This window comes from Anser anser (assembly GCF_964211835.1).
Source record: "Anser anser genome assembly, chromosome: 1".
NCBI lineage: Eukaryota > Metazoa > Chordata > Aves > Anseriformes > Anatidae > Anser > Anser anser.
In genome coordinates this window covers 184,851,070-184,868,098 of record NC_139720.1, presented here as the reverse complement: position 1 = coordinate 184,868,098, position 17,029 = coordinate 184,851,070, and the positions used below count along the sequence as shown (strand labels likewise).

Below are 17,029 nucleotides of genomic sequence, written 5' to 3'. Positions count from 1 at the left end.
AGGAAACAGTAAAACTTGACTGAGAATTGCCGTTCTGGTTTACAGATGGGCCGTTACACCATCTGAGTGAAAACCAAAGTGATAGGACCAGCACTTTATGCAAGATAAAAAGATGCACCTGCTAAGTGAAATAGAAGCTGTGCTCACACACACCCTGGCTAAGTCTCTGGGCCTAGATCCAACCAGTAACAAAAATGATTACTTCTTTTTTCCTTCTGACTTCCTATTCCACTTTCAAGTCACAAACATTTACACATTTTTGGTCATGAATCTGGCCCCTCAAAATGGGTATTTAAAATTTAAAATTTTATGAAATTTGTGGGAAAAAAAAAAGGAAAGTAGGGCTATAAAAAAGAATGAAGAATCTGTGTGGAGAGATACTACCATCTTAGAAATGCTAACAGAGAGTTTTGTGCCCATGCTAATGAGTAGAAAAAGAGATCATATTCCTATCTGCACTAGAATCTGGGTAGTTTGTTCAAATATTTTCTGTATGGAAAATAAATAAATAAACAGTAGGGATGAAAGAGGCAGAGAACTCTCATGGGGCCAAAATTTGCTTTCTGAAGCAAACACAGTTCATCTGGACTTCCGTCAGACTCTTCAGAAATATGTTAGCTCAGGTTGTGCCTGCAAGTGAGCAGGCACTGTACCAAACATAAATATGCCATCTAGTCAGAGGAGGGAGAACAAGATATACTTTTTTACATGCCAAAACTTATTTAGTAACTGAACAGAAATACACAGATATTGTCGAGCACCTTTCATTATCTTTGCAAAACCCCTGGGTGAATGCATGAAGAAGCTTGAAAGCAGTAAGATTTTGCCTTTCCCTCCTTGTGAAGTTTTGCCTTATTATATCCCCAGCCATAAACATTGAATTTCAGCCCTATTCTGGTTTGCTGGAGTGCAGCCACCCTGCCACCTAAATCTTTCTTCAGTGTCCTACTGCTGTGGCCTTCACACAAAGCAAGCAACAGAGGTTACCTAAAATAAAAAAATGAACAAAATCTCCTGAATTATGAAGCCATGTATTATACACCCAACTCTTAAACTGTCATGTTTAGCACATGGCTATTCTTAAATTTGTCTTCCCTTTGCATCATTTACAACACATATGTCTCAACCCTACTGCTGGATCATTCTGGGAGGATATATGCAAGTGAGAAGCCTTAATGACACTAATGAACCCTCACTTGGGAATGGAAAAGCTATCCTGAAAGTGTAGGACCTGGTTCTTGCATTATGGTAACATGTGGATTTGTGCTTTTCATGGAGAAGAACTGCTAAGGTCAGTCAGGACTAAGGAGAGATGAGCAAGAATGAGCAGGAAAGAAAGAAACATTCTGGTCACTGCTAATAATTATCGTCAGGCAATCACGTTAACCATTTTTAACAAGAGATTGAAGTATTGAAACTCTTTATTTAGAGGTTGCAAAAAATATATGCGTGGATAGTGGAATGCAGCAAAAGAGAAAAATCCCTAAGCCAGGGAGTGCTTTCTGCTTGCCCAAGCTGGAAGAGGTCTGCACCTCCAAGTTGCCTCTGTCCATCCTGGAGGTGCAACCTGCTCTGTGGAAGGGAAATGGATGAAGACATGCACCTACGTCTGCCTTCTCCACCTTGGCACAGCCACATGGTTGCTCCTGAGCCCCCATGCAAGCCCTGCCCCACCAGCAGGAGTCTGTCCAGATCTCCACAGCACTGGGTCACTGCTTGTGTCACTCAGAACCTCCTTCCACCAAGCACTGGCTAAAAGGAGGGCACTCCTGTGTGGGTGGCCATGCACAGGAACAACACCCAGAGCTCTCCATGGCCCTCTGCTTGGGTGTCCCATAGGAGTGTGGTGGGTTGACCATAACTGGTTGTCAGACCCAACCACTCTCTTAGCCCCCTTCTTCCACAGGACTGAGGGAGAAAATAGGATGAAAAAGCTCATGAGTTGAGATAAAGACAAGGAGATCACTTATTAATTACCACCACAAGCAAAAAGACTCAACTTGGAGAAAATTAATTTAATTTAATGACAGTTAATATAGACTTGGATGGTGAAAAACTACTAAAATTAAACCAACACCTTTCACTCCACTGTCCTTTTTCCCAGGCTGAACTTGACATCTTCATCCCCAACAATTCCACCAGCAACCCCCAGGACAGCACAAAGGGATGGGGGCTGCAGTCAGTCCATAACAGCTCCTCTCTGCCACTCCATCCTCCACACACTTTTCCTCTCCTCCAGCAAGGGTCCGTCACGGGCTGCAGGGGACTAGGCTCCAGCGCCTGGCCCACCTCATCCCATGCCTCCTTCCCTCTCACTGGTGTTCAAACTTTTGTTTGTCACTGCTTTTCCTCACCCTGCTCATCTGGCAGTTTGGCCCTATCTTAACCATGTTTTCCCAGAAGCAGCACCGTCTTGGCTGCTGGGCCCTGAGGCAGCTAGATGTGGCTGTGTCCTGCATGGGGCAGCCCTGGCCTCACCTCACAGGGGAGCCCTACAGCCCTCGTTTGCCCTTTACAGAAGAGGAAGAGGGGAAAAGAGAAAGGGAAAGAAAGGGAGAGAAAGAAAGGGAGAGAAGGAGAGAAAAGGGAGTGGAAAGACAGAGAGAAAAGAAAGGGAAAGGAGTAGGGGTAGGGGTAGGGGAATGGAAAGGAAAGGAAAAAGAAAAAGGGAGAAAGGTAAAGGAAAATACAAAAAGGAATAGGAAAGGAGGGTTTCCCACATTTGTGCTTAACTTCCTAAGTATATATATTTGTAAATGCCTCTTTCTCTGGTGATTCAGATTTTTGTTTCTTTTCTTGTCTTTTTCTTTTTTTTAACGGAATTTCATACATAAAGTATGCTTTTTATTCCATTTTTTAATTTTAAGTCTCACAAAAACACACACACAAAAAGAAAAAAAAATATTTGTTCCAATTCCCTGGTTGTGATTTCTTATGGATTGGTTCATAGTTCAGATCTAAGCTCAGTGATCAAAAAAATCAAAGGGCTTTCGGGAGGTCATCTACTGCTGCCCAAAGGCAGAATTGACTATATGTCAAGGGTTCTTGGCAGCTGCTTGTCTAACCTGTTCTTAAAAATCTCCAGTTATGGAGATTTCATCACCTCCCTAGGCAACCTGTGCCAGGGCATAACTATCCTTATCATTAGAAAGCTCTTCTTCCCACTATGTAGGATCATCTACTGGAAGATATATCATAGCTGCTGAAAAATGCTTTGAGATAATGCTGTGCTATCACCCAAATCCACCAGGTGCTTACTTACGCTTAACATTTGGTCAGGAATACACCATCCTTGAAAGATACAGAAATGTTTTTGAGCCACTCCCAAGGCAGCAACTGATAGCAACTGATTCAGATTCAATCAGCCATTGGCTCTTTACAGGCAATAAATATCTCAGTGGCTGCTGCTGGATATCTTCCACACAATGAATAGGAATGAACCGGTTCCAGCACATCTCCAAAATACTTAATTCTTAAAGAATAGCCATTAAGGAAAAAAAAATAAGAAAAGAGAAGAGAAGTGCCCGGATCAAATACTGAAAGCATCCAGCCCCCAATGAGATCCAGATGGCGTTGTGAAACAGATCAGATTAGACTGGATTAGGCCAAATATATATTCCAAGTTTTTACTGCCAATGAGCGAGAAGAAGTTTCCAAGAAGGCCTGCTGAGTTTTTAATTTAAACTGGCACTCCCTGCAACATAATCACATAACTTCAGTGACAGGCAGTCGAGAGAACGCATGCATATTTTGTGCATGGCTGTTCAAATGCAAGAAAAATAAAGCAGTTGTTTAATGGTGCAAGAGGAAAGCCATTTCCAACAATGTTCTGACCAGCAGCTCTTATTTGGTGTGCACATTTCATGAGGGGAATGGAAGTTGCAAAAAACTGATCTCTTCATCCATTTTAGCTAATTCAATTTTCCGTGCCTGAAATTCCTGAGAAAAGAAAGAGACTGAGATGCATCTTATTTCTTCATTAAATTTTGTAAGAAAAAGTATTGAAGCTGTTCTCTTACTCTATTGAAAAATCTTTCCATGGAAACCAGATAACGAGGGTTAAAAAAGAAAGAAAAAAAAATAAGCAAAACAAAACAAAACAGAAACTCCAAGCTTCAGTCACAAGCCATCCATTAAAATATTATTCTGTTCAGATCCTAGCACTCATTTGGTCCTCATCTAAATGATAGCTGAGACAGCACACTGAGCCACCTACTTTTTTAATTCCATTAGGCGGCAGGAAAACCAGCAAGCCCTGTGCCTGTGTGAAGGCTCAAACATGTACAGGGAAGCTACGCATGCAGGAAAACCTTACAACTCCAAGGAAGAACCAGACGGCACACGAAACAAACTAGATGTGAGAGAAGATAAATACTGCAGTGTTTTTTGGTGGTCCCACAATGGACTTCCAGGGGACCTATGCCTGAATTCAACCCCTCCAACTCAGGCACGTAACTGAAGTATCCCTTCACCTCTGGTGACCTCAGTAGTCAACAGAGAAAGAGATTTCCTGCCCCACCCAGGACCTGCATTGCTCACAGAGGTGTCCCTCTTCCACTACTGTTAGCAGGGGAAGTTTGGAGTGTTCAGGCTCCTCAATTAGTAACTTCCTTTAGTGTCCAAAATTAGATAGGATGCAGTCAGGGCTTACTGCACAGTGTGGTGCAAATAGGATGTTTTTGCTAGGTACTTTTTGCACTGTGTTGGTAATTGAGGGACACAGGAACCTAGGAAGAAGTGGGGAGACCCATAAGCTATTTTAAGAAATAACTTCTAAGAAAGTTTAGAGTTTGAGTGCAGAGTGCAGAAAGGACTTTTCACCCCTTTGAGATTCTCCAGGACTTGGACAATATAGAAATCCTGTCTCCTTAAGACTCACCTAAAAAAAAAAAAAAAGGCAATAAAAGAACCACTGGGGAAGTTCCTTCTGAGAGTATTTCAGACAATTACTTCTACAAAACAGATCTAACCACAAAGACATGGGGCATTCAGAGTAGCTCTGTCTGGTTTGGGCCATCTAGTCCTCATCCTGGCAGGTAGGGTGATCGGTTAATCTCTGTAGCTGTGATCGGAATATGTCTATAACACAGGTCCTGCAGCATGACTGAACTAATACCCAGTAAGAGTCTGCTTTCTGGCTATGTGTGTGTTTGAGCACATATATGTGTCTCCATGTGACTTTTCCTCTGGTTTCTTCACCAAGGATCTAAAAAACTAAAGTCAAGACTGTCCCCAGAAAATGTGTCCCATGTTCTCAATTGAACCTCTCATTTTCTGGCAGCAGGAACCTAGTCAGCATTTTAGCAGTGTTCACATATTGCAGACATGATCATTAAAGAGGGCTTATGGTTGGCTGCAACCAAGATTCTCTTCATTTTGCAGCACTGAGGCTGTGGCCTGGAGAGGCTGTGGCAACATCTCCACATCTTTTAAATTCAACCTTTCTGGGCTCCCGAGGACAAGCAATCACAGGATCAGTATGGTTCAGCCTGTGGTTTTTCAGTTGCATGTCACACTACCTCTTTTTCCTTGTCCCCAGCCTGAGGCTGATATTTCAGGCTGCAGCAGAGGGCTGCCAAGAGAGTGGCTGCCTGCATATCCCGGGGCCGTGCAGCCTGCAGGGGAAGCACAGCCCCAGGTGCTGGGAAAGACACTTTCTGGGTGAGAGGGCTCTGCTAAGCAGCCTGCCCTTAGAGCAGCTGCTGCCCAGGTGGGGAGCAAGATCCCCACTGAGCTGAGTGGCTTTCCCCATTGAGCAACAGGGCAGACCCATTGCTGTAGATCTGGGAGCACCTTACCTGTCATCTCTGTCCTTGGTCCTATCCCAGTCACCTCCTCTTAGCACAAAAAGGAAAAGCAATGAGATGCAAGTGCAGGGAAAGCAGAGGGTCCTCACCACTCAAGGGATGCTCTTTTGCCTAAACCACTGAGACAATAAAAAAGAAAAAAAAATAGAAAGAAGTATTATTTAATCTTGGTTTGGTCATGACGAGTGATTAAGAGAAGCTTTGTGTTACCAACCTGTGCACTGTCATGAGAGCTTATTTCTTGATGGTAAACAGACCTAGAAATTATAGTTAGACAGGGATATTAAATTTTATTGATGGAAAATATAACTAAAGATTATAAGCTTAGAACTGCTAACTGGTCTGTCTTCCATGTATTGAATGGCAAAAATTGCCCTGGCACTAATAGGCAGGAAAAGAAGAAAAAGAAATGACTGAAGTTGTCTATTTTTTTTCCTTTCCACCATGAAGTTATCCAGAGCAGGTTCCTTATCCTAATAAAGGCTAGTTAATAACTTATTTTAGAAAGAATAATTATGTGCACTTTCATCTTGCACCCTGATTACTTGCTAATGATAAAAGTAAATCTGTTAAGGCAGAAAGTTAGGAGGATTTAGAGTGGACAAAAGAAAAAAAAAAATCACAATTTCCAAAAAGTTTATGCTGAACAATTGACATTAAGTTATTTCCCTAAATCCTTGGTTAAGACCAGCCCAGCTTCAAGTCTGACATGGCAGGGGCTCTTTGGTCCCCCAAGGTTTCAGCCACATCAAAATTATAAGAGGTATATACGTACATCCAAAGGGAAGCTAGTCAGGTGGGAACCCAAAGGTTAATTAACGGGTCTGGTAACTCGCAGCCTTTTTATCCACCACCAGATTACTCCTGTTTACATATCCAGAGATACCAAACCTGTACAGAGAGAGGAAAAACAACAACAACAAAAACAACAAAAATTAATTTAGAAAGCAACCCACTTTGTTACTCTCTTCTCCCTCTGCTCTTTGCTGAGGTCTGGTCGGATGGGCTTGTTCCATGTGTGGCTGCTTTTCCTCTTTCATGTAGGGTGCTTATTCCAGTACCACTGAAGCAGGTATTAATATTAATCATTCATTGCCATCACAGTCTTGACTCATCCAAAACTGCAGGGGTAGGTTTTCTTTACAGCTCCAATTAAAAATGGAGGTGGCTTTATCCTTCTCAAAAGGAACTGTTGGCAGTGAAATACAAATGACAGAAACTTTGATGCCTCAGGATCTTCCACCACCCTGCTATGAGGTTTAAAGGCCAGCAGGTTCCTGACAAAAATGTATTCAAATGCAGATACCTGTTAAGATTAGCCTTCAGCTACTATAAAAAGTTTATTTATTTCTCAGTGATCAAACTGTTGTTAAGATTAACTGGAATTTGTGTGCTTCTAAACTAAATGGCTACAGGGGATACTCTAATGAGCAGGGGCTGATATCCAGCCACAAAGGAATATCCATTTTTAAATAAAATGATATACTTTTAATTGCATTTTGTCTTTTATTTTCAATGAACCAAACCACAAGAATTTCCTTTTGAGAAATTAAACTCTTAGCTACTGAGACTCAAATAAACTTGGACCCAAAAATGAGTTTGCCCTGGATGATAAAAGTCAGGAGATCAGTTTTGCTAAGATGTGAAGCTGAAAAGTGTTTCAAAATACAAGCACTGAGACATCAGGCTGACTTGGGGGCAACCTGCCAAGCAGGCTTTGCTTTCAAAGCCTCGCTTCCCACTTGCCAAGGCAGGGAGGATCTTATTTGGTGTAGATGTCATAGTTTATGCAATATCACCCAGCGGAAAAACTCAAAGCGCACATGTCCCGCACTGACTCAGCAGAACGGGGTTACAGGGATGTGGTCTGCTGAGAAGGGATCACGCACCAGCTCAGGTCACTGGTTCCCCCATCGTGGTGGCCTTCCTCTTCCCAGACAAACACCCTGCAACCTGGCAGCTCCTCGGGGTGCTGCATTGCCTACACCCAGGGCAGGACAGCAGATGTGCAGGAACTCAGCCATTACCGACAGCAGAAAGCAACTATGGGTTCAGGACCAAGAGCCCAGACACACAAACCCCTCTCCGTGAGCTCAGGGTTGCTGTTGCATGTGAATCATCCTCCTTCCCTCTTTCTGGGTTATTCTTTCCCTCCTCCAAAACCGCTGTCCTGCCTTCCCCCTGCTCCCCACAGCCACCAGACCCATGTAGTAAGCAGCGCTTCTTAATCCTTTCTTGGGGCCCCATTTCCTGCACCTACTAGCCACGAGGGCTCAGGCTGTTAGATGTGAGCTTGAGCTTTGGCGTTGCTTGTGCGTTATGAATTCGTGCTCCTCTCTTCCTGAACTTGAGCTCAAAACTCAGCTGGTGGGGACAGCTGTCGCCTTTCTTTTTTCTTTTCGGTTGCTTGCCAAGGGACCACCCTTCACGTCTGACTCACCACCTCGCAGGCAGGCTCGGAAGGAGTTAACTTCCTTGTCACCCTGCTTTGAGGTTTCCTGCTTTGATACTGCAAAGACTCTTCGTAGAGCAGTGCAAAGGAAAATGGGGGGGGGGGGGGGGGGGGCAGGGGGGAAGCCCTTCTGGTTGTAACACCTGGTCATGATCTGCTCACATGAATAAAAATTACACTCCCCTTTCTCTCAAGTTGAAGACAATCAGGACTACTTCCCTGCAATCAGAATTAAATAAGCACATAGCCAGGCTGAGTGGGGACCAGGGAACTGCAAATCAGTCAGTTTGAGATACAAGCACCCTCAGCTGCTCTGGGCTACAGCAGCTCTGGCTGTACTCCTGCAGGGGAGGGAGCCCAAATGGCACAGACCAGCCTGCACTGACCATCTTTGGAAACCAGGACCCCTGTGGCCAACAGTGTCTATACTATAGAGCACAAGACCCTGGATCTCCATCACTGTGGTCCCCTGTAACAGTATTATCATGATTTCTTATGCTTTTTTCCACTCTGAAGCAGTGAGGACTTTGCTCCACCCCAGTGGCATGGTGTTAACGGCACTGAGAATCCATGTTGTGTACTCCTGGTGTGGCATGAAGGTATCTGGGAGTGTGTGAGGACACAAAGCCCTCGGAGATAGCGCTGGACAGTCGTGTAGGGTGAAGGCACTCACACCTGGTGCACTTCGGGTGGGCAGTATGAGCTGTCCCCAGGACTCTGCTGGGGCTGTGCCTTGGATTCAGATAGCTGAAGGAGTTTGAAAGAAAGACAGGGAATGTGTTAAGCAGTAAAGTCAATTATGACTTGAGGGTTCATGCTTGTTTCCTGACTTTTCTATTTAACACGATGGATGTACCCATTGAGGCTGAGAGTGCCAGGGCCATGTGGGCACACACCCGCTGCAGGAATGTCCACAGCGGTGGCCTTGCAAGGCTTTTTCGCTGGGGAAGCAGAGCTAGCAAGTACGAGCAAGGATGTACAATCCACTTAACCCAAATGAGCTGATCCATGGCAGTAATTTATGAGTCTGCTTTCTGTCTGTAGTAAATGCAAAGAGGGTCCAGCTAAACCACAGTGGTAGGTGGTTAAGCTGGGTCAGATTTCCTCCTGTGTGCCATAGGCCAGGAGCATGCACTCAATTACCATGCCCCAGCTGATGCTCAATCTATTTATTGTGCCACAATATGCTGATCATATGTCTGAGCCTCAAGAAATGATTACCATTTCTGGTTTGATTAAGTGAATGTCTCTTTTGAAGCTGCAAATGATGCCGCTACAATCTATCAAGCAAATATGTATTTATGAATATTTAAAAATGCTAGTTATGCAAATATGCACTTAGGGAATTTAAAAATACACGTAATTAACCTCTTTGGGGTTGCTGTGATCTGCCGAGTGAATACATATCCAAGGAGAATAATCAAGCCAATAAGCCAACAATGACTATTGCAGATGGATACTCAGTTGTATCTCCCTGCTCCCCAGGTGGTGGTAACACACACTGGTTCTGGAGTAGACAGTTACCTTATGTCTTCAGTCATTTCTCTGCTGAGCTGCAATAGCTCAGGCTGGCTGGTGATTCTCTGCTACAGCCACACCTAATCAGGGCGTTAAGACTCATTATGAAATCACTGCTGGGGAAAAAAAAATATGCAGCTTCTTTTCTAAATTAAATGTTTATGTTCATATCCTTCATACCATCATTCGCTTGAGCCTATGCCCTCAAAGGTACACAATGTTTATTGATGTCTGACCCCAGAGAACCCCACTCTCTGGTGGAATCCTTATCCCCAGGTACACGTAACTCCCAAGGAGCATGGATGGTCTAAAGAAAAGGTTCTGGGAAAACAGCCAAGGGATTCACTTAAGCTAGCAAAGACACAGAGGAAAGAGGTCGTGTTTAAAGTACATATGGGTTGTCTCCGTTATCTAAAAGCTTAGCTCCCCTGCTTACTCCTGCATCTTGGTCTCCTTGCCACCCATATTGCACGTATACTACTTCACATCTGATACCTTTGTTGTCAAATCCAACAAGACAAAATGCAAGCACAGTAGTAACAGTACAGACATCAGCTGAGAGGCTAAGTTGGTCAGCAGTGTGTCCAGTGAACATTCACACATGTACTGTCTGTCCAGCTGCTCTCTCTTGACTTCCAGCTGAGCCTATCAACCTCTTCTCATGGAGCAAAAGAATGGCTCTAGGAGCCACGAGTTGTCTCCTAGCTGTACAATGCAAAGGCACTACAGAAAAAAAAAAATTAAGTAATTTGGTACCTTTGAGACTTTTCTATTTACTGAATTTGGCTGAAATTAGACGATTAATTTAAAACTTAATGGGGGAGGAGAGCTAGCAAGCATATACGCGGAATATGATTGCATATTCTCAGATGACTTTTATATAATTTTATTAGAAGATGGTATTTTAAAAATCTATCTTTGCACAGAAATCTCCTTGGTTACTTACCTGGTAATCTGTAGGAGATTCTTCTACCTGAGCTGGAAGAGACTAAACATATCTCCATTTAAGCTTTCAGACACTCCAGGGTGAGCTTCAAACTGGAGCCATTTCACTTGTTCTTCCTTTATTTCTTGTCTGTTGGTGGTTGGCTATATAACCTGCTCAATAGGGCTCTCATCTGAAACACAAGAAACAGGTTCAGATCAGATCCTCCTCATCTGATCCTCCTTCAGATCCTTATGAAGCCATTTGTACAGTGTTCAACAAGTAAGATTAAGAAAGCCTTGTGCCATAATTCTCCATACTGAAAGGTTCAGCTTCTTATTTACTTATTTCAAATAGAAGGATTTGAAGCCGAGGGGTGATGTTTTTAACTACCAGGCTTCTGTTCTTCTTGCCTGATGGATGCGTAGCTTTCACCAAGGCACTCTGAGCACACACTTAAGTTTTGACCAAAGCGTATCTGCATCATGACAGGAGGCAGCTTAGCACCCGTCAGCAGAGACCTGAAGATGCCCTTCCTATGTGCATGCTTAGGGCTTGATTTTGGGGGGTCAGCAGCCATGATTTTGAAGACACCAACAGAAGTTTGTTGGAGGACCTTTAGATTTAAGGCCTCGTGCACGATGGCAGTAATGGCAGGAAAGGCACCATGTCAAGTACTGTTCAGCAATCTCTAGGGCTTTCATGCCATGGCTTCTTACCTAGTGACAGAGCTTTGGTCCATATGGGTCACTTCCTTGCAATAATCTTCCGTGAAAACTTTGGGTTCATATTTACAGGATTTCTCACTCATTCTGAAGTTAGGAGCGTGCCTTTGCCGCAAGGCTTGTGGAGGATACAGCCTGCAGCAGGCCGGCATCCCTGGGGATCATTGAGTGTCCACCACTGGCTTGTCCATGAAGCCCATCAGCCTATATTGCCCACACACTCCAGAGGTTAGGTTCCAGCAGTTCCTCTTTAGTTAGGAACTAAAGAAAATTATCAACTCTTTAGTCAGCACTGGCTCACATCCAGGGGGTAACAGTAAGCCCTGAATATTATACACTGTCAGCTTTGTATAAGCAGCATGTCTTTTGTATTTTTTTTTTTTTAACTAATTTCACTTGTCAACTAAGATTGTTGATTTCCAACTCCAGAATTGCTAAAACAAGACAGAAAGCAGGAAAGAACCAGCTAAACGTTCTTTCTGGAAATGAGAAGTATATCAGGATCCTGAAAAAAGGTATCTGAACAAGCTACAGACCTGGAGGACAGAGAGTAAGAGGAAAATTCAGCCTTGTGCAGACATCTACAGCAAGTCTGGGCTACACTGAAGCCCACAGTCCACACAGCCCTGAGTACTCTGCATCCCACACCCTGTAACCCTAACGCTGCGCTTGCTGCAGTCAGCCCATGTAGGAGCAGTGTTGGTCCAAGCTCGGATTCAGAAGGTGTAAGGGCAGCTGGTACTGGTGCAGTGCAGCACTTGGTACTGTGGGTAGTTGCATTTGCTTAACAATTCCTTTCTGAAAGCAAGAAAAGGCAGCACAATCTTTCACAAAACATCGGTGAAATCTAGACCTAGGGCGAGGCTAGTACAGAGAGGTGAAGTTCAGCCTTTAGGGAACATGCACTAACTTCACAGTGCCTTTAATAGCCCCATCTGAATCCACTCTTACCATACTTGTGATCACAGGAGCAGCAACTGCAACTCTAAGCCCTGCCTGGAAATCTAATCTGTGTGAAAGGGGCAAGTGAACTTCACAACAGATCAACAGAGCTGGCTGAAGTTTAGGAAACATCAGCCTGCTTCTAATTTCAGACTTCTATGAGAAAAGGCAAAATCAGGACTATTATGTTCAGCAGACTGACATTTTCACATGCTAAGTTTCAGTCACAAAACCACTTATCTCTAATGGAAATATTGACACAGATACGAACAGCAACACTAAATACTTTTAGAAAAGCATTTTATTCCTGAGCTTAAGACCTACTGTTTCAAGTGGCCATAACCAGTAGTTCTCTTAAGCAAATTAAGTCCAATTATCTGATGTCTAAATTATAATCCTCTCCCTCCTCAGCTCCATTTGCAGCAATTTTTAGCACAAGAGCAATAACAGTTATGCACACTTACCTAATTATAGATAATGATCTTTATAAAGAGCTGCTAGAATATGCTAAGCATCTTAGCATAAACATACCCATTCATTCCTACAGCAAGAGTATGGTAAAGCTTAGTGATCATGGCAAATAGTATCCCCATAGAAGAAATCTACTCAGTACAAAATAATACTGTGTTAGTCAACGACCTACCTCCTCCCCTTTTCCATCCAATGGATTGCAGGTGTGCTTTCCCACCTCACAGAGATCTCGGTCCAGCCCCTCACATCAGCAGTTTTGTAGGAAAACATCCTTTATTGGCTCTCATTTGTGACACTTTCTCTCTTCACAGCCATGAGGCACACATGTCCTGACTGCCAGCGCTCCCCCTGCTTCAGTGTTTGCTTCGTGCTTTCTTCCAGGTGGAACTGTCACTACTGTGAGCTGCAGCTTGGCCAGAACAGAGCTGGGATGGTGCAGGTGGCCAGCTGAAAGAGCCATCTTGGCCCCTACCCCACGCTGCTCATACTGTTTCCATGTGAAGTTGATAAACTTAATGACCAGATTCGTCTGCCATGGCAGATTAAAGGTGCCACTTGTTACAAAAGGACCAGATTTCCTCAGTATGACTAGGACAGACAAGGTAACAGGCCTCCAGTCCTGTCCACTACTCCTCCTTCCCTCCCTTGATCTTCATAGAAACTATACCTGCACCATACTTCATCTACTGAAATATACCCCGAACAGTAGGGCTTACTCTGCTAGGGACACAAAAGGAAGACCAGTTGATGAAAAGCCCTACCTGCAAGCAGCCCTGTGTCCCGGCAGTACTTAACTCTATGTCACTGTGATGGGCAAGGTCCTTCAGCTACTGCTGCTCCCCAGCCTGCAGCAAGCCCCCCAGCTGCTGCAACCTATCCTGGTGATTTCAGGCAGCTGGCAAGGGAGAGGATAAATGCATCCTATACACAGGTTCTCCAGAACCTGGGCACTGGGCTGAGACTGTCCTGATGTTAGGATTGTGCCTTTGCCTCTCCTGACATTGCACCCAGGGAGTTCAAAAGCAAGATGTGCTAGCTGCCAGGACAGGCTGTACCACACTTTCCAGCCCTCCCTGTATGACAAAAGCAACAGCTTCATCTCACTTAGGGCAGCTACTGGAAAAACAACTCCCTTCTTGCCACCAAGATCTCCCATTGGCATGTCTCTGGAAAACAGTTATGCAGCTAATAGAGAGCTAAAGGGAGCTGAGGTGCAGCCCTTGCGTGAGCAGGAGCAGCCTCCAAGGAGCTGGGGGGTTCCCTTGGCAAGTTTTGGGGGACCCAACCCTTAACGTGCTGTCTGAGGCACGCACGCTTTTTCATATCTGAGGACCAGGTCTGCAACCTCGGGGGAGGCAGGCTGAGCAGCAAGTGCATTTCCTCCCCTTGCTGCCAGCAGACCTGATAAACCACAAACCGCATGGCTGGGAGGGGCTGTGGGAGCAACCTCTTCACAACAGAGTGGTCCAGAGCATCTGCACCTGATGCGAGAGCCTCCTGGGAGAGATGTCACTAGCCAAAAAGGTGCCAGAGTGCTTCGTGCAGCTCTGACAGCACTGGGTTCGCCCTCCTGAGAAATTATCCCTGCTGCATGGCCCTGTGAAATAATGAGAGGAAATTTAGTCCAGATCCCAGTTCCCAGCTCTGTGCTCCAGCCCATCAAATTGTCAGAGGCTACCCTGAGGTTTCAGGCGACGGGGACATGACAGCAGCCTGAGGTTGCAGTTTTTGCTACCTCATCATCTGGTAGAAACAGAAATTTCTGCATAGGGCGTTGTGAGAACCGTCACTTTGACCACTTTAAAAGACAAATTTGCATGAGTTATTGAGGGTCTGTATCTCCTGAGCATACAAATAAGCCACCGCTATCAAGGAAAACACACAAGCACCTTTGCTGCTGTCAGAAGCAAAGTAAGATTCAGCAATAAGAGAAACTTAGAAAATGGTCCCATTAAGGCTTCAGCTGTTCAATCCTGCCAAACTAAAAGGTCTGCCCAGAGAAAAGCATGATGCTGAAACAAAACTGCTTTGGTAGGACAATCTCATGCTTGGGAAAAGTAGCAGAGATGAGGCAGTTACAAAAGAAGCGCGTCTGGTGAAGGATCTGCTTCGATGTGTGGTATGCTATCTGTGTGAATATCAGCTTAGCTGCAAACTCATATGACAAGTTACTGTACAAAACCTTTCGTAACACAGAGGTGAGGCTGCAAGACTGCTAACCTCACCGGTGCAAACCTCAACGCTGCAGCCAAACCCATCTCACTGCTGCTGTTTGCAGTCTACAGCCAGACTTCTCATGCTTATCCCCTCTCTGCCATGTCGGCACAAAACAACTGCACAACGTGTTTTTGGGAAAGTCACACCAATAGTGTGCAGAACGGGTGAGCATGTAGCTGGTGTGCTTGGTTATGAAGACTTCCTGCCTCTTACCCAGGAAGGGCATGGTCTGCAGGTGTCATACGGGCTGAAAAATAACGTAGACTCCCCGTGACTTATTCCTAGTTACCGCTTTGACTTTCAAGGTTTGTGTTAACGAGAGAAGCTCTTTAGCCACATTGTGTTTATATGGAAATATGTATATTTAGAGAACACGTGATAGTAGGAAAAAGAAGTATGGTATTATTTTGGGCAGGCAAACCATAACTGCCCAAAGCCCCACCACACACAAACACAAAACACCACCCCTTGCAATGGCAGAGGAATGGACAAGCCAAAGCAAGCACAAACCCTTTCCTCCCTTTGCTTGTATGTCATGAATTGTCTCCTTGGTGCCACACTGCAGATGTCCTGCTGCAGTGACCAGGGTGCCAGGCCACCCGGAGAGCTTTGCATGACCCAGACAAGCAGAAAGAAAAGACCTTGGGTTTCAGTGAGACTTTCCACGTTAGCCAGCTGCTCACCATAGCTCCGTGAGAATCACTTAAGTACAGCCTCAGCTGGGTGGATTTAACTGTCAAGAAAAAAGTCATTTCCTGCTGATATGAGCAACAGCACCAACTCTTTCCTGCACAGAAATTTATTTGTCCCATTTTACAGATTAAGAAGCAAAGACAGAAAAGGGCTGTGGTTCACCTGACCTAGAGTCAGGCCTGGCATTCATCTGAATTAGCCAAGAGCTTGCTCTATACTCCAAGACTTTCTCTTCTAGGGAACACACCAGCAGAATCAGTTTTAATGGTGTCTGTTAGGAGCTATTTTCTCCTGACATACAGACAATACATTTTTTGGTACCTAAAACTCTGCAGATTTTCTGCCAAATGGGCTCTGCTAAGTGATCCGAAATACTGGATCAAATAAAATCTTGTTTAAATTAAGCTTTCCATAAAATATTTCCTTTGCATAGCTAAGAAATGTGTGGGGTACGTTCTCTACACACCAGCCTCTTGCTGCATAGGCAAGATTGCTGCTGTTGGCATTAATGATTTTAGCATTGGCAATTATCTAACATAGACCAAATTGGAACAAAAACACAAGAGTCCTAAATAGTTTCAGATGATTCACCACAGAGCTCATTCTTTACCTTCAATCACTTCTTTTTTTTCCTCAGTTAATACTATGCTTTGCAGAAAAGGCAGTGTGCCTAATTTATGTTATAACTACAAGTATTTGTGAAAATGATACTTTAATGAGATCGAGATGCATTTCAGAACAGTGGGTCAGGTCCCCATCTCCAAGTCCAGGGCTTCAGAACACAGCAAAGTCTGTTTTACCATGCAAAGCCTAAGCTATCAAGTTGAGTTGGCAGCTTTGTGCATGGGCATGAGAGGTTTTCCTCCTCTTATCCTGTCTTTTTCAAAAGAAAAGCAAACCCAGCATGATCTTCTAGATAGCTGAAAGAATGAGGAAGTTGTTCTATAGAGGGACACATCAATTGGCATTATGTTTTACCCAAGGACAGCAAGGAACCTAGTTTCATTGCACCGTGATCAGCGGAGAGGATTCAATCATTTTATCTACTTCCAAGCATGGTTTTCATCTACCTTCGCCAATGGATTAAACAGAAGTAAAGGAGCAGCACCCGCAGTGATTTGCAGACTGCTGATGGTATCAAATGCAATTGCTCAGGGTGAGAAGGTGTTCCTGGCTGTGCACCCTCCAGGTCTTGTTCCCCAACCACCACCTACCTACTCAGGCTATGGGGACCTCTCAGCCTACTGAGTGAGCGTGACCCTTGCTACACATATTCACG

General features: G+C 44.4%; 1 long non-coding RNA gene across 2 annotated transcripts; it reads right to left on the bottom strand.

Moving 5' to 3' along the window:
• Positions 1 to 9,114: 9,114 nt before the first annotated feature.
• Positions 9,115 to 15,917, bottom strand: LOC310892452. 2 transcript variants are annotated; one of them, XR_014578148.1, is made up of 3 exons: positions 13,013 to 15,917; positions 10,724 to 10,895; positions 9,115 to 10,500 (listed from the first exon to the last, which is right to left on the bottom strand). It is a non-coding gene; the product is annotated as an uncharacterized lncRNA (long non-coding RNA). The 2 variants fall into 2 exon arrangements; XR_014578149.1 differs by lacking the exon at positions 13,013 to 15,917 and adding an exon at positions 12,834 to 13,002.
• Between the last annotated feature and the right edge of the window lie 1,112 nt (positions 15,918 to 17,029).